This window comes from Propithecus coquereli, unplaced genomic scaffold, assembly GCF_000956105.1.
Source record: "Propithecus coquereli isolate 6110/MARCELLA unplaced genomic scaffold, Pcoq_1.0 Scaffold17, whole genome shotgun sequence".
In the NCBI taxonomy this organism is placed as follows: domain Eukaryota; kingdom Metazoa; phylum Chordata; class Mammalia; order Primates; family Indriidae; genus Propithecus; species Propithecus coquereli.
In genome coordinates this window covers 348,251-374,167 of record NW_012141635.1, presented here as the reverse complement: position 1 = coordinate 374,167, position 25,917 = coordinate 348,251, and the positions used below count along the sequence as shown (strand labels likewise).

At 38.4% G+C, this 25,917-nt stretch overlaps 1 pseudogene across 1 annotated transcript; it reads left to right on the top strand.

Moving 5' to 3' along the window:
* Positions 1–4,936: 4,936 nt before the first annotated feature.
* LOC105808183 lies at positions 4,937–25,917 on the top strand (annotated as a pseudogene). Its single transcript, XR_001137367.1, has 3 exons — positions 4,937–5,132; positions 8,288–8,400; positions 25,412–25,917. The product of XR_001137367.1 is annotated as a 60S ribosomal protein L27 pseudogene (transcript).

Below are 25,917 nucleotides of genomic sequence, written 5' to 3'. Positions count from 1 at the left end.
AGAGAGAGAGAGAGAGAGAAAGAGAAAGGGGGCGACCCCTTTTAGAGCTGCGCCCAGGGGCAGAGCCGGTCCCTTTGGCAGGAGGCGGCGGGGGTGCCGAGTCGCCGGGGAGCGAGGGCGTCGCTCTGGGTCACGGCCCCACAAGTCGCCTCCTTCCGTCCTCCGTGTTTCTGGCGCAAAGCGTGGGCGGCAGCACCGGCGCCAGACCAGCAGGCAGCTCCGCCGCGAGCGCATCTCCCGCGCTCTCCGACTGTCCGCAGGCGGAGCTCGAGCCCCGCTCGGGAGACGGTCCGCGGGCCGGGAGAGAAGGCGGCTTCCGCGGTCGCCGTCCTCCTGGCAGGGCGCCGACTCCGACCCGCCTGGCCACAGGCGCCGGCGCTGCAGCCCGCGGACTCCCGCCCCGCTGCCCTTCCTGAGAGCGGCGCGGAGGCCGCTGCGGCGGCGGTTTCGGCGGGGGAGGCTCCTCTGCGGTGCTCTCCCCGGTCCGGTCCTAGGCGAGAGCCCCGTCTCCAGGCTCTGCTGTGCGAGAAGAAGCGTCGGCTCCGAGCAGCCCTCCCCGCCGCCGGCAGAGCAGACCCGGCCCCGCCGCGCGAGAGCTCGCGTGTGTCCGGCTCCTGCCGCCACCCCGCGGCGCCTCCGGGCGCTCCTGCCGCCAGGCCTGGGGGTCGGTGGGGGAGGGGTCGTCCTCCTGCGGGTCAGACCACCCTGCCCCGGCCGGCCCGACGGCGCGGCCGTGCCTCGCTCCGCTCCCTGTGCCTATCCCGCGCTCTCCGGATTTCGTGTTCAATTCTCCCGTCCACTTTTTCTCCCCGCGGCGCAGCTTGTCCTTCTCTGTTCTCTGCAGACTCCCGGAGCCGACCCTACGGGAGGGCGACTTACTCGCGTGTGGCCGTCCGCCTTCTTCACCCCCGCTCCTGGGGAAGGCTTCCCCTGGGTCCTACAGGCGTTCCTGCTCCAGAGCTGGGGTCCTCGAGGGGTGACCAGCCTGTTGATTGGGGCGGAAATTGTCTCCCCGCAGGGGCTCTTCCTGCCAACCAGGGGGTGAAAGGCTCAGTGTGACCTGAGGGAGGACAGGGGAGCGTCTCGCTTTTAATCTTTATTTCATGTAGGAGAAACGCATCGCAGGTTTTGGAACAAAACACTTTGACAAGTAAATGACTTTCATGCTGTATATTTTCACACATTAATAGCATCATTTGCATGCTAAAGAAACGAAATTTTTATCCTGCTGTGTCCACCAAGGACTAATTTAATGAATTAAATAGAATTTGGATTGCCTTCTGAGAGAGAGAAGGTTAAAAGGTACATTTTGCTAAATATTTAAAATTTTTAACCTTTGTGGTATAGATCCCCATGATTTTTATAGCAACTTGAAGCACAATTGTATCTTGCTTGAAAATTCTCCTTTTTTAGGTTCAGTGGTAATTTATATGATTCTTTGAATTAATACACAATATATCAAATAATGTTATCATTCTGCCATGGAAGAATTTCTGAACATGTTTATCAAATTTCCTGTGATTTTTGTTTTATCAAACCCAGTGCATAGAGAAAGACGTTTTACATGTGTGAAGGCAGCATTGAGAGTCTCCCATATGCCCTTTTGCCCCAGTAAGATATGGGACCATCTCGGACTCCATTGTCCTCAAACATAAATGAACAACCTTCATGTTTCCATTTAATTATTAATTTGGTCACTTGTGAAAAAAAGCAAGATCTATATTTTAATTTGTGTTCTTGGAACTTCTGTATGGATTTATTGGTTAACATCTGCTATTCTAATCACAAACTGTCAAACACAGAGGAAGTCCATTTACTAGAGGTTTTTAGAAGCAATGATCGGTATAGATAGCATCAAATAATTCATCTTATTAGGTATAATCTTTTCCTCCAATAAATATATTACAATAAATTTAACAAATAGGCAAGATTATTGAAGCATCTCTGTAAATATCTAAAGTAGTAATCTGGAAAAAATTGATTAAAACAATCTTTTGTTAGGAAAGTAGAAAAATCACTTTAAGCAGGAAATTACCTTATGAAATATGTTTCACATTGTTGATATAAGTGCAAAAAAAGAATCAGAGGTTGAACACACAATAATAAAAGATAAGAATTTTAAGTAATATATTTTTTTGAATCATTAAATTTAATACAACCCATGATATTACTGTATAGTATTCCATTTAACATTTTTTAAAAAGTGGACCATTTTTGAGGTTTGGGCTTAAATTAACTTTTTGTACACAAATATATTTTATTTTTCCATTATTTTTATACCTTTATGTTACAAATATATACATGTTAACACATCTACAAGGCCAAGGGTTAAAAGTTGCTTTTTGAAAGATTAACTGTCTGCAGAACATATTACAGCTCCTTGCTGTCCGCACTCACGGGTCTCTCTTTACTGTGCCTTTGCTCTCTCTCCAGGAGCCTTCCACCAGGAACCTGGAGCCTGGAGCCTGGAGCCTGAACCTCTGGAAAGCCTTCCGTTCCAGCCAGACTGAAGGAGATCCCTTCTCCAGGGATTATTGTTCATCTAATCTGACACCTGGCCCCTCCCGCAGGCAATTTCTTTTGACCGCTTTTTTCCCCCTCTGTGTATGGGTCACATTTATTTGTTCTTTACATGTCCCATAACTTTTTGTTAAAAACTGGACATTTTAGGTAATATACTGTCACAGCTCTGGATATTGATTTCCAACCCCCTCTCCAGAGATTATTTTTATTATTGTTTGCTTGTTTATTTGGTTATTAACTTGGCTAAATATTTTAGTGAAGTCTGTCTTCTCTGATACGGAAAACTTCTAATTTCACTCCTCCTAAGGTGTGGAGTAGGGTGTGTGCACAATCACCACGGGATGGCAACTGTTTTAGCAGTTGCTTTGTCTCTTTTCCTGACCTCTATGTTACACTACTGGTGTTGCCTCTACTGGTATCACACCCAGATGTTAAACTCCACTAATTATGAGCTGGTTGCTCTATTGTTTTTGACAGTGTCTTGAGACATAAATTAGTCCACAGTCTGGTGCAATTAAATTTGGGCAGGGGTGGGTGTTGAGGCCAGCCTTGGAGGTTTCTTTTGACTCTACCAAGGCTTTTCTTAACTGTTTCCCTGATTATCTCTGGTAACCGGCCTACAGTTTAGCTTGTTTCTCTCATGGAACTAACAGCCTCCTCTTAATTGTCTGTCACCAAAGTCTTCATTGTTTTTGAGAGCGCCCTTGGTCTTGAAATTACCCACATTCTGTTTTAATTATTCTGAGTTAATTCCTTTGGTGAAAGCTCTGGAGTTCCGTTTTTATGGACTATGTCTTTCCCTGAGCACCATCTCTAAGACTCTTCTCTCATCCTGGCCTTTGTTATTCTCACCTTGCCTCTCCTGGAATCAACAGTCTTCCCTAGGAGTGAACGAGAGTGAAGGTGATCAGGGCCCTAATGTTCTCTGCTTGCCATGCCCAAGTAGAACACCCACCCTAAGAGTGGAGGCTGGATGGTGGAAGAAAGCCCCTGACGTCTCATTCAGCAATGTGACCTCTGCGACACAGAGTAGGAGGGGATCAGAAATGCTGGTAGCCTGCCCCTCCTGTGATATGCCCTGTGCCTTGACTGGGAGCTGGAGGGAGAAGGAAGGCTGTCTTGGCCGTATCTACCCAGAGCAGTGGGCTCCTGTCACACTGAGCTGGTGGGAGAGGGTGGGGTGAAAGGATTGAGGGAGGATGGAAGAAGGAAGTGGGATGTGGCTCAAATTCCAGAATAAATATTTCTTCATTTGTTTGCTATAAACCCTTAAGACAATTTCCAAGGATTTCGAATGGGGTGTATGTGTGTGTGTGTGTATGTATACACACACACACACACACACACACACACACACACACACACATGTGCATACGTAAATATATAGATAGTACTTCTTTCACTGGGAGCAGTTCCGTGGGGCTCTCCATGCTGCCATTCCAGAGGTGAATTATCGTTAGTTTTTGAGCCATTCCTGCTAAGCTATTATCAGTGGTACCAGGATTCTCTAATGACATGATTTATTTAACCAATGGAAGAATAGGTTCTTATAATAGTTCAGTCATGGTGTCTGCAGCCTCAAAGCTCTTTCTTTTTCCTCAAACTTTTCCCAGAAGAACAAAAGCCTCAATCTCTCCAAAGTCTGACTAAAGCAGCAAATACCACTTTTAGCAACTTTCCAATCCCTTAAAATATGTGAAAATATGCAGTAAATTCTTGCTATAGATCACATTAAAACCTTTATCTTATTTTTAATTACAAAATGTGATTATCTTAATGTATAAAAAAGTTACATATCCATGCAATAAGATACTATTCAGAAATAAAAAGGAGCACACAACTAATTAATGGTTCAACATAGACGAACCTCAAAAATATCATACGAAGTGAAAGAAGCCAGATGAAAAATACTACATATTGTAGGATTCCATTTATATGAAATGGCCAGAAAAGGCAATTCTTATGAAGACAGAAAGCAGATTAGTGGTTGCCTGTGGTTGGGAGAGGGAGTGGAGATTGACTGCAAGTGGGCACAAGAGATCTTTTTGAGATGATGGAAATGTTTAAAACTTGAATTTCATTGATGGTTGCACAACTGTGTAAGTTTGCTAAAAATCACTTAAAATGGTTGAATATATGTTATGAAAATTCCACTTTGATAGAGCTGTTCAAATATGATTGTTTTATTTTTTTCTATAACCCTTATATTTTGCACAGTGGCCAGCACATAACATGCTCGATAATGCTGATTAGGTGAGTGAATGAACAGATCAAGTGATATAAAATCCCACAGGAGGCAGAGATCAGCTCTCTGCCCAGGAAGTGGTGGCAACAGAGTGAAGAGCACCGAGCAGCCAGGTCTCTAGAAGCTCGCCACGCACCACGAGGCGGGAGCAAGTGGTAAGCACACAAGATGCAGGTGATGGGAAGTCAGAGACAAGTCTTACCCGGAGCTAGCTCCGATCACCAAGTTGGTGGTTACTGTGGCACCATCCACCCCCAACTCGCCCATCGCGATCTGAGGAAAAATGGAAACAAGGAAGGATGGAAAGCTGAAAACACAAAGCTCCGAGTCCCCACCCACGCTTCAATCAAAGGAGATCATTACTGTATTAATTTGCATTGTTAAGACATCGAAGTTTTTCTTTGAAGAAATTCCCTGTGGCAAACAAACAAAGAGTATAAACAATTTTGGATAATCACATTGATTATGCCAGTCAATTTAGAATACATTATTTACTAATTAACCTTATTATTTCCTCAGGAATCGCTCATTGACCCCAGCCTTAGCACCCTGTGTTCATCCACGTCACAGGGCCAACTGCAGATCAGCTTTGGAAGGGTCAGTCAAAGACTTTCTCATCCCTCATTCTACTCCCAGGAGTGGAATACATGCTTAATAGTTATTGTACGATTCGATGAAATATTGGAGTTACTAAAACATAATATCAAACAAACTCAGTGTTTTAAACATACCAATTAGTTGAACAAGGCATTTTATCCATTTGCCAATTTGCTATAGATTTCATTGCCTTGTTATACCCACATTGAGATGTATATATGTTAATAAGCTTTCTGAATAATAAGTGACAGGTCATATACCTGCTACTCTGCTCACAGGAACATATGGCTAATAAAAAGCAACAGAAGGCCAGTAAGAAAACTGTTTTTTCCAATTCAGGGCATTACAAAGTTTAGCCTGTACCTGATAATATAAAACTAGTTAAAATTCATTTCTCTTATTCATAGTGTTCAAAATTCCTCCAATCACTATATTTAAAATGTTTTAGTTTTATTATTGTCTTACATACTATAAATGCTTCAGCAGTCTGGGCCCTGATCTACCACCAGATAGAAACCAGGTACTTTTCACCCTCTGCTCTTTATTAATTTAGGTATTTTCCTTCCCATTACATGAAAAAATAAGGGAGAAGAAGTAAAATTTAAATGAGAAGATTACTTGATTATAATGCCAATAAAAAATTCCGTATGGACTGAAGTTGAGAAATAATGCTAACTGCATTTTTTCAATGATCTATGGGTTTCAATTATCCAGGGATCCTTTGTCTTCGTTAGAATAAATAACTGCAAGTTAATGAAACTTTTTAAGATAGAATTTAAATCTCACCATGCTCAACTTCATTATCTGGAACTGGATTTTCCTTTTCAAAGACTAAAGGGAATTTAGGAAATTACATTATTGTTATTTTTCCCTTTCTTTGAAAAAGCTGACACAAAGTATTTCATGCATAAAGAAAACAGTAAACCAGAAAGATTGCAGGTTAGCCTCCTTTTAGTACTTCATTGATTATAAGACTCATATTCTATCATATTTCAGAAACTTAGTGGCTATGATTCTTGGAAAACATTTTAAGATAAAAGAATATGCATATACATAAAAGTTTCATCTTTGTATATTAGATACATACACATGCATAAACTATTATAACAAAGTCTTGAAATAAATTTCTAAACTTAAATTATTAAATGTGAAAATATTCCACAAAAATTTACTGTCTTCCTAAATGAACATTCGATATTAACACATGGCACCAGAGGGTCATAATTGCATCACTCTGGTTAACAATATGGGCCAAGGACTTTGATCATGACCTTCAGCAAGTTATTTTAGCTCTTTGAGCCTCAGTTTCCTTTAGAGTAAAAAGTATGATAAAAACATACATTTTACCATTTAGATGTTCTGTAATACAGCTGGGACATTTATATATACTGCATATTGTTACCCGAAAATGAAAAATAACTACCAATTTAGAGGTGCATATATACTTTAGTCATTGGGTTGAAATATGTTCTAATAGGTTACAACATCTTTCAGACAAAATAAAATATCTCTGAGATCTTCAAATGAAAAAATTCAGCAGGAATTCAATAAACTCTTTATCTATTAGAATAATTACATTGAACACTCCCTCTTGTGTACAATTGCATCAGTTTCCTACCCTGGCTACATTTTTTCTTATTAACAAGTTTTCCTCAATAGCTGAAAATTTATTTTCATTATTATTGACCTCTCCAGTTTAGAAAATTATGACAACATGACAAAATGATTTCCTAGAGTCTAAATGGTTGGGTCAAGGTGGTAGAAGTTGCTCAAATAATAATAAATCCAAAACAAATCCAAAATTATATCAATAGGTCTTGAAAACCTGCTTACTGCTATGTTAAGAAAATGGAAGAATCACTGCATTGATTCTATAACACTGCTACTTTATTTTATATTTCAAATTTAGTTAAAAATGGATCTGTGCTAACATGGAATATCAGGCCTTGTTTTGCTCAACTAAATGCCTTAAAAACTTCTAGTCTCCACCCATTTTTTTTTAATGTTCTTATTATTCTTAAGAAAACTCATCATTGAAAATATTTATGTTCAGCATTGCCACCCAACATTTCCTGAGTATACAATATGGGTCAGGATTGTGCTATGCACTGGTGATATAAATAGGAATAAGTGATATTCCTTGCCTTTTTGTCAAATTCACAATACAGAAGGAAAAACAAGTAAGCAAACAAGTGATTTTTTTCTTAAAATTTATTTGCTACAAAAGCTCATATGCTATATCCACACACACAAACCAGTCCTTTAAAAGCAATTACATTAAGCATTAAATACATTATTTTAGGGGAAAAATGGCAAATTTAACCCAAACAATACTGCTGATCTAAATATACTATTTTTTATAGCTGAGGTTTGTTTTTTTTTCCCCAGTGTCTATTGTTTTGGCTAATGATATTGCTTTTACGTTTTTTTGTTTTTTTTTTTTCTTACTTGACCTATATCTGTAGCCTCAAAATTCCTCCAGAATTTATGGTAAAGATATTACACTGAGTGAATTAATTCACGACAAGAATTCCTTTTAGGCTCTGACTTATCTTAAATCAGAAGACTTGGTTAGATCTTAATTAGCATAACACTTTTTGTCAAAGAGCCACAGGCTATCTCTAGCTCAAAACCTTAGCATTTAAGAAGGATTTGAGGATCTGTGAGGATTACTGTCCTGTGGACACCTGCTATAAATAAGAGTAAGAAATACCCTGGTAACATTACTTTCCAAGTGTTTCTATTTGATAGAATCAGGCCTGACCACCAGGTTCTGTTTCTGCCAAGTCGATTATGTATAATTTTTAGTTGATGTAATTCTCTTAAAGCCAAATCAGAGTGCTGTGCTGTAAATAAAGCTCACTCTTCTTCACAGCAGGCTACTGTGTGATTACTCCTACTAACTTTACTCCTCTACCCCAGCCAAACTATGTGTATGGACAAGGAGGAGCCCTGGTGAAGAGGAGAAGAACGGAGCATTCCGAAATGTAATGACGTATACTTTATCAGCCACGACTTGCACAGTGAAAGAAGCAGTAATTGCCTGATGGTGTGTCAGGTGACCTTAGGGTTTTACATATAAAAGAATTCAGAGGCAATAATACATAAAAAGTAAAAGTGACATTTTCAATATCACAGCTGGATCAGAACAACCTACTATTTCGTCTATTATTTTCATGCGAACACTGAGTACTTATGTCAGTTTTGTCATCTTGTCACAGATTTGACTGCATTTTTTTGCCTTTTCAGAATTGTAAATAAACACTATGGTTACTAATTTCAAGTAAATGACTCTGGTCTTGAATATTTTCAATCTTTTGGTTCTTTGATCCCCTATAGTGTCTACAGTCTGAATCACTCGACCCAGCATTTAATTAACTATAAGACTTTAATTTTGTTCTTGGAGATACAACAGAATCTTCCATTTCTGTTGTAACACTGACTACCCTAGAAAGGACTGGCACATGGTAGGTTTTTGATGAATACCTTTGGATTGGTTCAATCTCTTAGCTCCTGAGCCATTACACTCACTGCTCACATGGTTACAGAATATTACAGCAGAAGGGAATTCAGCCCACTTTACAGAGGACAATTAAGCGATTTTCAAAGGAACAGTTAGTTCCTGGCAGAAAGAAGAAACAAACTCACAATCTTAAGAGAAGGTCCTTTCTGCTACCAAAATGTGGAGATACTGCACATTTTGATTCAAAATTCAGAGATACCTTGAGATCTCTAAATATTTTGCAAGGGAAAAAAAGTGTTTTCCAAACTGAAAAGAAATTGAAGAAGGAAACAAGCATTCGAGACTACATTGAAAACATTGTCTGCTTCTGAATTAGGAAACACCAGTGGCCCATTACTCTAAAATGCACAAAAAATTCAAGAAAATTTAAAGGGGTCTAAAATTTAATGAAATTATATGATATTTTAACAAATATAAAGTAAGAATAATCCAAAAAAACTACTTATTAAGTGTTAATATTGAGCCTGTACAACGTTGTGTTTCACAGCTAATCAGGGTTCAGATATTAATTCATTAATTTATTTAATACAGGTTTTGTTTGATATAAGCCAGGAATTGGTTTCAGGACCTTTGCATATACCAAAATCTGTGTACACTCAAGTCCCCCAGTCTGCCCCAAGGCACTTGAGGATAGAGGAAAAGTTGGCCCTCCATATGTAAGGGTTTCACATCCCAACAATACTGTATTTTCAATCCATGTTTGGTTGAAAAAAATCCATGTATGAGGGGACCCATGCAGTTCCAATTCATGTTGTTCAAGGGTCAACTGTACATTCTACCCACCTAAATATGTACCAGAGACAATATGTAATCCCTATTCTCAATAAAAAGTAACTAATTAACAGGGAAAAAAAATAGCCCTCAGTTCTAATGTGTGCTGAGTTATTAACTAAACTCATGTTATTCTGAGGCCTATGACAAAGTCCTTAAGTATTTAAAGTAGGAACTGGACAGCCGTCAAAAGTAAAGTAAAACAAACAAAAATTCCTATGAGTTTATATAATCTCATCCACTCCCAAATGGCCCTTGTTAAAATACCATTTACCTTAGGTTACCCCTTCAGGAAAATGGAACAATTCTGTTTCCTACCCCTTGTAACTGCCAGCTGAGTTATAAGAATGTTTTATGGCACTTTAAGTTCTAGACAAGAGATCAACATGAATCCTTCTCTGCTCTCCTTTCTTTCTTGGCAAATACCTCTTACCACTAAAACCAATGTGGTTTCCACTCAATCCCTCAGGCCACTGACTCCTACCCTTTGAAAGGTAACTCTGGCAGCCATTAGACCATTTTGACAAGGGATAGTAATTCACCTCAATATACCTTTCGAATCTGCTAAATAAATGAGAGTAAGGTGGGTGTTCCTTTTGTGCTACAGTTCAACTCCTAACTTGAGCAGTTGTGGAAAGTTAAAGTGGAGATACAGCAATTGCACAGCCACCTGCTGTTCTTCCTGACAGCTGCCACTGCCCCTTGACACCGAAGAGCATAGCATTGTCACCCGATAACCAGGCAGTCCAGAAGTTTGGGGCATGTTAATGAATGTACTGCAGTGTACATGGTCTAAGGATTTATGCTGTCATTCTGGTACCAAGAGTAAAAGCTAATAACCTCTGCTTCCAAATGTATATTTGCAAAACTGTCAAGCCAGTGGTTTTGCTGTATTAGTGAAAATAGTTGCCTTTTCCAACATCAGGTATGGCTTAGTTTTGTAATTTTAGGTCTAAATTAAAGCAAACTATTGCTCCCAAGATTAAATGTATAAAAAAAGGAAGCTTTGGTTTCTTACACACAGGAAAATTATGTATCATAAAAGTATTTTCAGGAGTCTGCCTAACTCCATCATCAAGATCCTTTCTTTTGTTAAGTACCTAATAATCTATTATTCAAGTCAAAATATTGTAGGCTTTGTCATTTTCACTTATTATTCAGAGCAACTGTCTCATGACTATATAGCATCTCATATCTCACTCAGTGTCTCCAGCCTAAGAAAAGTTGGATGTGTTTTTCTCTCTTATCTGAATTGTGAGATTCAAATAAACATGAAGTAAACGAAGACTTAACCCTTTTACAGGATTAGCTATTACGGCCTGCTGACTGGCTGATTAAAAACTGAAACTATTTAATGGGAAACTAGTTTTTAAATTAAAAACTAAGCCATACACAGCAGCCTTATCAGGAGTAAATACAGTTTTGTAGGCAAAAACACAAGACATTATGCTTTCTGTTCTCATGGGGCTCTTCTTTGACAGGCAGAGCCAACAATAAAAAAAAAATAAAAGAGAGAGATAGAAAAAAAAGCAAAATTCTCACTATCAGCTCAAGGACACATGATAACTGAATTGAGTAGGGAAAATAATTGGGTTGGAATTTATCTTTTTAATATGAGAATGAAACTTTTCCTATTTTTAGTTTAAATTTTTCCTATTTTTAGTTTATGATTCCAATGTAATGCTGCCGTTGATTTAGCCTGTACATTGTCTGTTCTGGAAAACTTCCAGTGAATAAGCTAAAGGGAAACTTGTACAATTCATAAATACTCTAACATAACTAAACTTGTCCCATATACCTTTGGTGGCCAGAATTTACAGACAGATACCAAGAGATCCCGTGATGATGCATTGGATTAATTCACCAGCTTCTCACTTCTTCAGTTTCTGAGAGACCAGATCTTTAAAGCTGACATAGAGGAGAGTGGTGATGTATTGGATTAATTCTGTGTCCCCTTACTTTCATTGTAGGTCCCATGTGTTTCAATGGGCATCTGTCTCCATCACAGCCACATCACACCAAACATTTTATTTGTCAGATCATCTGGTCAAATACCACTCAAAGCAAGAAATGCTTAGGGAGAAGAGGAGTCCAGCTCAAGATCTGCATTCCATTTTTGAAATTGACCCAAGTGGTTTTTTCCTTCCAGTTTCTCAGAATCTTGCCTTTGTAGTTCCCTTTTCCCCGATCGTCCAGGACTTTCAAGCAGTAGTTTGGAATATTCTCTTTCTTTTTTTTTTCCGACACTGATGACCTTATAGGTAGAATAGATTCCATACTCTGTTTAATGTTAAACATCAGATTTTCAAAATTCCTAGTCTCATTTCCTCTGAAACCATTCATTTTGCTGTGAAGTACCTCTGCCTAAGGTTGTATTTTAAATGTTTCCGAAGTCCTCTGTGCTATGGCAAGCATGGATACAAGTTTATTATAGGCAACGAACAAAGAAAGATCGGAAGTAAAAACATTGAAAACTGTACACAGGTCTGTCACCTCCTTTCTTGAGATATTCTGAAACTAGCTGTAAAGCAATATTTGTAGTTTGTATATGAAAGCATTTCCATGTACAATATTTCACATAAATGAAATGAAGTGATCATCAATCTCCACCTAAATTTACACATAAGGAAACTGAGCCTTTGACAGGTTAAGTAACTCATCCAAGGTTACATAGCTAGTAAATGGTAAGATTTTTAACCAGGTTTAGCGAATCCATATTATTCCCCCAAACCATCTTGTTCTCCAGTGAAAATTAGAGAAATTTTTGTTTAACGACAATAAGATATAGATTAACATCAGTGAGAACAGGCAATATACACAGTAGCTATGATGTATTGGGCCTTTCCAGCACATTACAACAGGCAGTAGGTATCTACACGAAATATGTATAGCATTGCACTTAGAAAGGGGAAGTATGACTCCTTCAGAGTATGTGCCAAATGAAATGTGTAATGCTCCCTACTATTGCCCTTTTGTGAAACTCACACTATAATCACATATTCAGTGTTTGTCTTTATGGAGACTATAATCTCCACAAAGGGAAACAACATTAATTCTCCTAAAATGGAAGCCAAGAAGGAAGATAAGGGAAAATAAGGTAAATTTCTTCATTTTAGAGTCTGGCCAATATCAGCTCTAGAGCTTCTAGTTTGTCCAGGATTGTACCAGAAGCCTCTACTTCATTCTGTGCACAATATTGACAAATGAGCTTATATTTTAAACATTGATTCTCTGAAAAGTGTTTTTAAACCCAGGCATGAAGTATCCAACATAAGACAGCATACACATTACTTAACACAATGAGCACTCAGGAAGGAATCCTTTAAAAAGTTACAACTTAATCTGTGTGAAATGGTAGGCTATGTAGACATATGGCTATAATGAGAGAATACTTGGTCCATAGAACACAGTAAGGAAATGAAGTCGGGTTTTATGTAAAATTAGATGGAAGAAGGAAGGCAGTTGTTGTCTGATGAGTAAAAAACAAACAAATAAATAAAAAACAACCTCAAATTTTCCAGGGAAGCTCTACCAGAAATAGTTTAACATGTTGGAAATAGCTCTTGAACCCGAGGTCTGGTTTCCCTATGTGCTAGCTACATAGCTTTAGACAATCCATTTAAATCTCTGAGACTTCTCAGACATTGCTATAAAAATATCTTTTAAGATAACACACATAAACCATTTTAAAATACACATATGTAATAAGTGGGGTCTGGGGTGGGAAGTATGCAGTAAAATGCTCTGAAAATATAATTTTATGAAAATAGGCTTGACTACACTGATGATTTTAAACAGACTTTAAATCAGTAGTGATAAAAGAAATGGTCAATTGTCTATATAACGGTTAACATAGTAGCCATTATTCAACTTCAAATTTAAGCTTCAATGAACTCTCATTTCCTCAAACCCATAATATGGCAGTAACTAAATTTTATCTCTCGGCTTAGTTAATACTTCTATAATTTAAGTGGCTTTGCAGTTCTCTCCATACAAAATTATTCAGAGAGCCATTTTGGCTATTGTCATGATACTATATCAAGATTGGTTTGTTTTGTTTTGCTTAGCTATGCAGTGTACTGGCCACTATTGCAATGTCTGAATTAGGCTCATGCTTCCCTGTATTAACAAAGATTAAGAATGAGTCATGTCCTGATTGCCTCTGGGAAATGTTGGGTAAAAGGAAAATAAGCACTTTTGGCAAAGAAGTGAGCCATCCACTCAGAATAATGCTCCCGATAAATGGGCTCTGAAAGGGAGAGTGGTCAGCCTTCCTATCATTCAGTAGGCCTACAGGAGACTTTACCTTTAGTCTCTTTACTGAATGTAATAAGAAGTTTTCTTAAGAACTTGTCAGGGGATGTAACAGTGGGTGAAGACAGCTCCAGCTGTGTCTATACTAGGCAGACTGAACCATGAGTCATCCAGTATGCTGAGAAGTGGGGAATGCATGTGCCGTCTTCTGTCAAATTTATCTAGACAAAATACATGTGAGGTTATTAAGAATTATGGAGACCTTACATGCTGTGTTTACATAGGATTCAAATCAAAGGGAAAGAAGATTAAAGCCGACATGATTTCCATTTCTTTTACAGTGCAGCACAGTTGAGGGCAAGGAGTGGGAGTGAGAGATATTTAACTTGGCCTTAGGAAACCAGGATTATAGTCCTGACTCTTACATTAAATTGAAATGTGATCTCTGGAGAGGCTGGCATGAATAATGTTTTAAATACATTTTCAATTATAACATTATATCATTTTTGATTTATATTGTTGATAACTAAAAGAGAAGCCAACATTGTTCCTCTTTTGGCCAGTTCCACGGCCATTTTTATTCTTCTTCTATCCAGAAGGTCAAAAGCAGACTCTAAATTAGGGCATCTCCCAAAGACAAACAGCATGAGGCATGTTCAATATCAGCTTATTCAGGACACAACAAAAGGCATGTTCTAAAATTTATCCTATGACTAAGCCTTGAGTGGAGACTTTAAAACTGTCCTCTATTTTCAGATCTCTTTATTTAATGTTTTATGGAATCTGAAAACTGTGGAGGAGAGAGAATCACTTTTCTTTTCAGTCAACATGATGCCATGACAACCAGTTGAAATGTGAAAGGTTGTAAAATCAACTATTGTTTTGTCTACATGATGCCAAATAACAACCAGTTTGAGTGATTTGTTTTTTAAGTACAAATTTGTTCAGTTGTTGAAGCATGTAGGTACAAGCTCTTTAATAATCATACCTTTTATTTTCTTCACAAGGTACAAACCAATTTCAAACATAGTATCTCATTTTTATTCTGATTTTTCCAACAATTTCTAGACTATCAGTAGAGCAAGTATTATCACAGATATTTTGCAAATGAAGAATATAAGTGGAATTTACGTATAACTATCCCAATTAATTTGCTCTATTTTCTCTAAGTAAAACTGAAGGAACTACAATGTTTTGCACATCAAATAGTAGTGTGTAAATTTTTCCTGGCCCAAATAAAGTGCGTAGCAAATAGTATTCAATATGATTTTGTCATTTTTTATTATTAACAGTAGAGTCTACATTTTCCTGCTGGATTATTGTCTTTCCATCTATAGGCATATGTTGAACACCCTCATCTCTTGACCAGCTTAGTTCTAGAAGAACAGAGTCCTTTTCCATTTGGCACCCAGGTTTGCTTCCTTTACTTCAGTTAAAATAGATATCCCCTCAAATATAACTCAGTTCCAACAGACCGAGTCTACCGAAATTTCTTGAATAATATTGTAAAGCTATTGAGGTTAAAGAAAGTAATTTGATCAAGATTACTTGATGGTTACTGTTATAATCAGCACATGAATCCATGCCTATATAACTTCAAAGCCTATTCTTCCAACATTTTTTAAAATATGTTTTCAGATTTAATGTCAAATCCTAAAATTCTTATTATCCTGGAGCTCCCCACCCTCTACACTAGTGGTTTTCTATACTCTCAGGGAAAGGCAAATGCTAAGTAGAAAAGGATGCTATTGCTCAGTTTTAACTGTTAAACTAAGTCTTGTTTTTTAAATTTTACTCTATTTTATTTAGTCTCTGGACACAATGTTCTTAAAAGCTAAGTGCAGTTGAAAAGGAAAATGGTTTTTTAAAAGTGTTTTTGGCTCTCATTAAAATAGCAAGAGCTGGCCCTGGATCCTTGAGCTATGGATGTAGAGAACCTGCCATCTGGATCTGCCTAATCCGTGATTTATTCATTCCCTCACTCAACAGACTTTATTGAGTGCCAACTATATGGGGAACAAGATAGACTCATGGAACTTCATGGAAATTACAATCCAGCAGGTGGCTTAGATATTTACTAAATAATATACAGCGTAATGCACATACATAGAGGGTGCTATCAAGGACATTTAATAGGAAATGAACTTGGTCTGGGGCCTAGAGCAAGCTATCTTCCAAGACTGAGAAGATATTTATGCTGCAAACTGAAGTGTGAATATGAGTTAGCTAGAGGAGAGTAGATACAGGTAGATGAGAAAACATTCAATGGCTGTATAGTTAATTTTATGTGTCAACTTCGATAGATTATATGATCCAGTTATTCAGTGAAACACTAATCCAGGTATTGTTATAAGGTTATTTTATAGATGTGGTTAGCATCTACTATCAGTTGACTTTAAGTAAAGAAGATTTTCCTTGATAATATGGATAGGCCTCATCTAACTAGTTGAAAGGTCTTAAGAAAAAAACTAAGGTTTCTGTTAGGAAGAGGAAATTTCATTTCTTGACTACAGCTTCAACTCTTGCCTGAGAGTTCAGCCTATTGATCTTCTCTACATAATCCACACTTTCCAGCTCCCACAATTGTGTAAATCAATTCCTTGCAATAAATTATATACACGTACATACATACACACATATAAACACACTATCATTCCTCTATTTCCTTATAAGTCATCATATATATACACATATATATGTGTATGTATATATGCGTGTGTGTGTGTATATATATGTATATCTCCTGACTGATAGAAATTTTGATGGTGGGAAGTGGGGTGCTACTGTAACAAACATCTTAAAATATAGAAGTGACTTTGGAAAGGGGTAATAGAGACTGGAAGAATTTTAAGGTACATAATGGAAACAGCCTAGATTATTTTGGAGAGATAATTAGTGAAAATATAAATGTTCAATGTAAGTTATCAGAAGTAAATGAGTACAGTTACTGGAAACTGGAGAAAAGGAGATCCTTTTATAAAATGTAAGAAAATTTGACTGAATGGTGTTCTGTAGGTGAGTGAAAAGCAGAATTTATAAGCATCGAACTTGAATATTTAGCTGAGGAAATTTCCAAGTAAAGTGTGGAAGGTAAAGACTGATTTTTCCTTCTTGATTTTAGTTAAATGCAAGAGGAAAAAGCTAAATCGAGGAAAGGGCTGTTAGTAGAAAGAAACCAGCCCTTGATGATTTGGGAAATTCTTAGCCCATCCAGATTGCAAAGGGTGCTAATATTAAGAAAATCATGGTTGAGAAAGTAAACCTGAAAAGAAGTACAAGGGCGTGGCTGAACGAACTTATGTTGAAGAGATTAGACGTGTGAATCATGGATCCAATCAACCATGTTAGAAGCCAGGTATAGCTATGGAGTTACCCAAGAATGACCTGCAGAGAATTCTCTTGTCTAATGACACGGATAGCCTTGTCATAAAGGGGAGGCCCGCAATGTTTTTAAGAATGTTATACTAACTGAAACATTGTCAGCTTGGACAGAAAGGGACAGAGATTGGATGAAATCAAAGACAGTTATCAGGCTTCCAAAATTCTACAGGCAGAAAACATGCTGATAGAACTACCTAACTGCAAACATCTGCTATTGTTCAAGGAAAAGAAGAACGAGGCAGAGGAGGAAGGAGCTCTCCGGGAGGGCAGAGAGTGAGGAAGCGGCTACTGAGGTGCAGGGGGCAGAGCTGCGAGCCACGGGATTATTCTCAGGTCTTCAATCCTAACGGAATTTTCCCTGCTGGATTTCAAACTTGCTCGGAACCAGTGATTCCTTTATTCCTTCCATTTCCCCTCTTTTGGAATGGGAATATCTATCCCATACCTATATAACCATTGTATTTTGTAAGCAGATGTCTCATTTTCTAGTTCCACACACCCACAGATGGACAGGAATTTTGTGCTAGGACAAATCGTAACTACAGTCTCACCTATACCTGACTTCCATGATTTCAATGATGTGATTTGGAACATTTTGAGCTGACAATAATTCCAATGAGATTTTGGACTTAGAGTCAATGATGGAAAGGATTAAGACTTTGGGGGATATTGGGTTGGGGTAAATGTATTTTGCACATGGGATGGATATGAAGTTTTGGGGGCCAAAGAACAGATAGCAGTAGGTCGAATTGTGTCCTTACAAAATATATCCCATTTAGAAACTCAGAATTTGACATTATTTGGAATAAGAGTATTTTACAGATGAATTAAAGTAAAGATCTAGAGATGAATTGATCCTGAATTAGAGTGGGTCATCAATGTAGTGATGAGCATCCTTATATGAGACAGAAAGGGAAGACACACAGGCACACACAGGCAGAAGGCCATGTGAAGACTAAAGCAGGGGTTGAAGCGATGCACATAAAAATCAAGGAATGCCAAGGATGGCCTGCAGCCACCAGATGCTTCCTAGCATTACAAGGCATAGAACAATTTCTCCCTCAGAGCCTCCAGCAGGATTTAACTCTGTTGACACATTGATTTTGGACTTATGGCCCCAGAACTATGGAAAAATATATTTCTGTCATTTTAACCCACCAAGTTTGTAGGTATATGTTATGGCAGCTTCAGAAAACTAATATTGTGGTCTTAAACTATCTGAGGACAAAAAAAAAAAAAACAACCATGCCTGGATCATACAGAAAAAGGGATGAGTAACTAGACACGTGTGTAAAGAATTGGGCAGAGGCTGACATGACATCTCCCAGGACCTAAAGGCCACTAACAGGCTTTTCTTCAGAAAAATGGTGTGATCAAATTTGTCTTTCTGAAGGATCTCTCTGGCCATTGTCAGAAGAATGACTTAGAGCTAGAGTGGACAGGGAGGCGATAGAGCATCAGAGCAAAGCAGGAATTCCAAGATCCAAGCACAAATTTTAGGAACCAGAAGAACATTAAGAATTGAAGAAACAAACCAAGTAAGCACAAGCTCAAACAGGAGGCCCTTAGCTTCAGAAAATGCAAAAATGCTTGTAGTCAATGTTGTTGCAGTTTATTTAATGCCACTGGATGACAAGAAAATATTTAGCCTTCATAATAAGCTAGACCTCAGTGTATGTGCTCTCTTGGCCACCTTGCTTTTGGGCAAATCACCTAAACTCTCTAAGAAAAGTTTCTCATCCTAATAGTAGACATACTTTTAGAGTTGTTGAATGGATTAGAAAATTTACATTGTAATATAAAAGACCAATAGAGCAAATTGAAGAGAGGAAGAAAATATGTGTTGATTCTTTTTCTCCTCTTCATTCTCCTATAATTATTTTGAATACTTTTCTAGCAACATAACTATCACATTTTTTCCCATTTTCCATTAGCTGCAACTAGATTCTACCAACTTTATCATGTTCTCTCTTCCTCCCCTCTGTCTTCCATATCTATTTAGATAAATGAGACTACTACTATGATTCCTCTGTGACCTCACACATGTTTTCTCAAACCAGTTCTCTTTCCTCCTGCATACACACATGAATGAACAGTACATTTCTAAGAAAAACCATTTTGCATCCCTCTCATCAGGAATTACTATAGTCACAATCTACTAGCAACTGTCTCTTCCTGTAACTTGCAGATTTAGGTTATTTGTTTTTATCCAATTCTAATGCCTCTTGTTCCAACTAGTTTGGACATATTCCGGGAAAGTAAACTGTATGTATAACAGAGAGGGTGGGAGATTAACTACACTGACATAATAGCCTAGTTTGTAAAGACTTTCCAACGAATCTCTATAATCTAGTCAAATTCTGATTTCCCTTAAGTTTTTTTTTAAGATTATGGAGAATAATTGGAGATGATGCCAAGTGCCTTGACTCTCCCCTCTTTCCGTTTCTTAACATGAGAAATTGGAGTCCTAGCTCTTTACTCTTCCCTAAATGTCCCATCCTCAAGCCCACCTCTGTTCCTTTACTCACATTCTTACTTCTGCCTCAGTGGTCTCCCCATCTCTTCCCACTCAACCACTCTCTACTCATGTTTCAAAACCAACTCACTTTCCAATATCTTTCCAGACTACTCCAGCCCACCTAGCCATTCTCTTTTATACTGTGCTGAAAATCAATACCAAAACTTAAGTGTAAATTTGATACAATTTTTTAAAATGTCTTTGACACTCATCTCTCAACTAACTGTGTCATAAACTACTTGAGGCTAAGATTATATCTTACATTTTTGCAAACATCAAAGCACAGGGAACAAAGCAAGCAATGCTATAAAAGCTATAAATATTATGACTGAGAGAAGTAGAGAGATAAAAAGCATTTCTGAATCATCAGGGAGTCTTTTTCAAACCTCACCTGCCCATCTGTGCTTCTGGAAATATGTCCAGAGAGTGAACCACAATGTGTGGTCCTCAGACTTCATGCATCATGATCATCTGTGATGCAGTTTAAATGCAGTTTCCCAGACTCCTCCTGCAAGGATTCTATAGTGAGGCTTTGGCATCTACCTTAAAAAAAAAATTTAGAGATGTGATCTTGCACTGTCATTCAGGCTGGAGTGCAGTGGCATTATTATAGCTCACTGCAGCCTCAAATTTCTGGGCTCAAGGGATCCTCCTGCCTCAACCTTCTGAGTAGCTGGGATTACAGACACATGCCACCATGCCTAATTGTTTTAATTCTTTTAGAAATAGAGTCTCATTGTGTTGTTCGGGCTGGTCTCTCACTCCTGGACTCAAGGGATCCTCCCCTCTCAGCCTCCAGAGTGGCTGGGATTACAGGCATGAGCCACCCCACTTGTGTTGCCATCTACCTTTTAACAAGTTGATCAGGTAATTCTGATTCAGAAACTTGAAGGACACTCTTGTGAGAACTATTGCTCTAGGAATGACGTTATAAAACTAGATATCTGGGACCTAAGACTGAGAGAAGAAGAGAAACATAGGCTGTAGCCAGGTCCTCTTATAATCTCCTACTGCCTGGAAGTGATGGTCTGGAACTTTGGACTCTGAACCTTTCCATCTCTTTCCAACTATAATGTCTCCAGTTCTTCACTTGACAATCCTACATTAAACTTCATTTCTGGACGTTTACTTCGTAATAAAACTTTCATCTAATACTTAACATGGTCTAGTGCTGCGGTTCCCAACCCCTGGGCCCAGCACCAGTCCGTGGCCTGTTAGGAACCAGGCTGCACATCACTCCCACCCCCCATGGAAAAATTTTCTTCCATGAAACTTAGGAAAGGGAGTTGTGCACAGGAACGGGGGGGCCAGCGAAGCTTCATCTGTTTTTACAGCCGCTCTGCTCCCTACCGCTGGCATTACCACCTGAGCCCCGCCTGCCACCCACCTGCACATCCCCATCCGTGGAAAAATTGTCTTCCATGAAACCAGTCCCTGGTGCCAAAAATGTTGGGACCGCTGGTCTAGTGAGTCTTCTATAAACATACTAGCTGTTTAAACCACATAACACTTTTGGAGGCAGAGGCCCTTTAGTGCCGTTACACTACAGATGAGGAAATTAAAGCGCAGAGGAGTTGAGTAACTTGTCCAAGGTCATAGACCAAGTATGTAGCAGAGCTGAGAGTCAAAACCTCGGCAATCTGGCTCTAGTATCTGTACTCTTTTTTTTTTTGATTTCAGAATATTATGGGGGTACAAATGTTTAGATTGCATATATTGTCTTTGCCCCACCCAAATCAGAGCTACAAGCATGCCCATCCCCCAGACAGTGCGCACCACACCCATTAGGTGTCAATACACCCATCCCCTCTTAATCACAACAAAATCACCACAGTGTAGTGCCTCATGAACTATGCATTTTGGATTTATCACACGCTTTTCCCAGCTGTTGATGTCAATAAAATCAATAATAGAGTAATCAATATATACTATGTGCTGGATACCATGATACATACTAGTGATCTGTGCCTTCAGGAAGCCTACATTATAACGAAGAATTCAGAAAAGTAAACAAACATATAACCAAACATACTGATAAGTATTACAATAGAGGCAAGAAGAGGGTATGTATAATGGGAGCACATAGGAAGGAAATCCATCTCAGTCTTGGGACTGAAAAGACTTTCCAGAAGAAACGCCATCTAAGCTGAGACCGGAAAGAGCTCCTACCAGCAAGTTATGGCAATGGACACACAGCACAGGGAGCGTTTGGCGAAAGGTGACCATGGGAGAATAGTACAGCCAAAGGTAAAGGCATATGCAAAAAACATGAGGCAAAAGAGAGTTTGGCACATTTCAGGAACTTTAAATAGTCATTTTCATTGTAGAGAAGATTAAAAGAAGGTCAATGGTAGCAGATGAATGGAGGAGGAAATGTTTCACAGGACCTTTCCTTTCTTTCCGCTGCTGACCTGAAGGGGTCCACGCAAACACTGGATTACTCTCCATGCTCAACAGTTTACTTCGAAGCTTTCTTTACCCATGAAATTGGATTAATCATGTGCTAGTGACTTAGCTCACTTTAGACCTTTCCTCTGAAACTGATATGTGCTGATTGATTAATTAGCCTAACAAACGAATACCTTATTTCTAAACATACTCAGACATGTGACTGAACATAATCCTCTTCAAACATCAAAAATATCAAAGAGGATTCGGGACTCTGTGTGAATAATATATCCAAGAAAAGAAAGTTCAATTTAATACCAAAAATCTTTAATTAGTTTTGTCAGTTGTTTAAACAGTTCTAATTTATAGGTGAGGACCTTCATTTTCAATCTTCATTAACAAGCACAGGGCAATAAAGATGGATCACTATATTAATAAAACAAAATTATTATGTGTTATTTATACAGGACAGCAATAAAATGAGACTGAGAAGATTAAGCATTCTAGCATGCTGTAATTTATGTCAAAGTCATGTCCTACTTTGAAACCAGATTCTGGCTTAAACAATGAAGTAGGAAAAATAATCAAAACAGAAAAAGGCAGTGGGAAAGTAAAAATCCACCTTCATTGGGAATACTGAAAATCTTTTGACCAATTTAAAACAAAGATCACTTAAGGAATATACTCTTAGAGAAAAGAAGGTTAATAATGGCTCATTCTCTTTCCCACTCTTACTCTTCTATATTTAGTCAATGTCGTTTGAAAAGCTACATTCCTGAGAGGCAAGGTGTTTCAGATGTCCTCAGAGCACTTTCTGAAGCTCTATCTGACACTCTGAATCACTAGTTCTGGAAAACACAAAAAACCATTTCGCATGTTTAGAGATATTCAGTTCTTAAAAAAAAGAATCTTCACAATCAAAAAATGACTTAACAAAAAAAGCCAATGCTGGAAGCATGTTGGACCCTTACTCTTATTGCATTCATCCCTACTAAGATTATAAAGTATCTCTTTGAAATAAAATTTTGAGAATAAATGAACAATATGGCTCATTGCAATTTTTCTGAGTGCTGATTTTGAAAAATGCATTAAGGTTGTGATTTTTAATCGAGGCCCCATCAAGAGGTCTCCAGCAATATATTGGGGGGGAAGGACAGCCAGGGATATAAATCTGTTGTATCACCCTGTAGAAGCACTTTTACCAAATAATTTTGGGGAAAAGTTTCTTTTGTTTTTTCTTTTACTCTTAGGAGTTTTGTCACACCCACATACAACCAAAATTAGTTTTTGGGTGCAAGCCTAGAAAGTAGAACTTTTTATGGGCAGTAAGTGACTGTCAAATTTTGTACTTTTATATTGTGAAAAAGCCCATGGTATTAGCACTGCAGTTGAATTAAAGGGAATACCATAAAATATGGTATTGTCAGTCTTCAAAACGGGTGTTTTCCAGAGCTAGAATTTGAAATTTGTTCTCCTGAGTCTCTTTTATTTTAATTACATACATACATACACACACACACACACACACACACACACACGCACCATTGGCTCGCCAAAAATTATTTCAACCTCCTGCCACAAATTTTTAATGTATATTTTTCTTAAATATATGTCTTACATTTTCCCACACTGTAGAAGAACCAAAAATTCTGGAGTTTGAGAATGTGTGTGATTTTAGTATCATATTGCTTTTCCATTTTAAAACTTTAAAGATGTTTAAATTATTTTTTGACAATGAACAGGGATTTAAGTTTCAAAGAAAAAGCTTGAAGAAAATTTTGAACATCAAGTTTTCTCATCTGTGAAATGCAGATACTAGCTTCCCTGTACTTTCACAGGGTATAATGAACATGAAGGTACTTTTAAATCTGTAGAACACTATATGAATGTCAAGTATTCCTAGTTCCATAGCATGATTGCATTCATTTCCTCATATTACTTTCTTCCTCACACACAAAATAGAAAACTCTAAAATAGTTTGTGAAAGTATAGTTAATATTTCCTAAAAAATTAATGCAAAGAACATGATTGACTTGACCATCATTAACAATGGCCAACATAATGCAGATATTCATACATATCAGATTTTTTTAATAAAAAAAAGTTGAATATTGTATCTGTCAGACTCTAATAAGAAAATATAAACCATGCTAATTTTTTTAACAGAGTTGTAGTGAAGAACTGAAAGCGTAGAACGTAAACGCTAAGACATCACAGAGGTAGAGGTAAGGTATCTTTGCAAAAGTAGCTGTCATTCAAAGGGAACAGGTTGGAAAACGCTAGAGAAGCACATGCAGCTGACACTCAGACTTCTGAGGATGAGGAACTGATTGGCTGATGCTGGACTCTCCGAGCCTAATGCGGGGGAAGGAGGCTGCTGGGTCCAGATCTCTGAGGAGACCGAGCAAATCTCTTCTTTCTCTAGCTTTCCAGTGTCCCTCTCACATGCCATATTGCCTCAGCCTATCGTAGAGCCAGTGGCAGAGCAGAAACATGGCGTGCAGAGTTCCAGCACTGACATAACAAAGCAGAGTACAGGAGGGTGGATTTAGAGCTGATACAAAAGCTTCACAACTAGATCAAATATGCAAATGGTAGACTGAGTGAAAGAATAAAGGAACAAAGAAAAGAAAGAATGAATCATTTATTTAGTTGGTGGTTGACTCGGTAAGAATCAAAGTTCTCTGCCTTCCAGGTTCTCTATAGTGCAATCTAATACTTGTGTTCCCAAAAACTAAATATAAGCTGGAATTTGTGAATCATATCACATTTAAATGCATTATGGAAGTTTGCTATTTAGAGGAATTTTATGGCAAATTGTTTTGCAAGACAAATAGTCACTCACTAATATAACTGGCTTATAAGTCACAATTTTCACTCACTTGGTTTGCTTCAGTAAATTAGATCTAAGTGAAAAATATGAGGTTTACAAAACCACCATAATTATAAAACCTCTGAGACCCATCTGGCTCCCAGAGGATTTCGTCAACATATACTTGTGTGCCAGACTGAGGTGGCACGGTTTTAGCTTCCGCAAGATGATGAACTAACACAAGCTCTTGTGTTCCCTCACTCCTACCTTGGACCAACTTTGAAGATACTACCGACGTGAATGTGCTGTGGGGCAGCATTTCGATTATCTTAGTTTACTCACCACATCCTACCTTGGACAGATTATTGTTTTCTCTTCCCTCACTCTCATCACCAATAGAAGTCAAAAAATTGTGACACCCTTCCTTTCTGCTGTAGACCCTGCTGGTTGCGTCGAAATGGGCAGGTTCATGAAACCGGGAAAGTGGTGCTGGTCCTGGCCGGACGCTACTCCGGACGGAAAGCCGTCGTGGTGAAGAACATTAATGATGGCACTTCAGACCGTCCCTACAGCCATGCTCTGGTGGCTGGAATTGACCGCTATCCCCGCAAAGTGACAGCTGCCATGGACAAGAAGAAGATTGCCAAGCGATCAAAGATCAAGTCTTTTGTGAAAGTTTATAACTACAATCACCTCATGCCCACAAGGTACTCTGTGGATATACCCTTGGACAAAACTGTTGTCAACAAGGATGTCTTCATAGACCCTGCTCTTAAACGCAAGGCCCGACGGGAGGCCAAGGTCAAGTTTGAAGAGAGGTACAAGATGGGCAAGAATAAGTGGTTCTTCCAGAAGCTGCGGTTTTAAGCGTTTTTTGTTTTGGTCATTAAAAATATTAAAAAAAA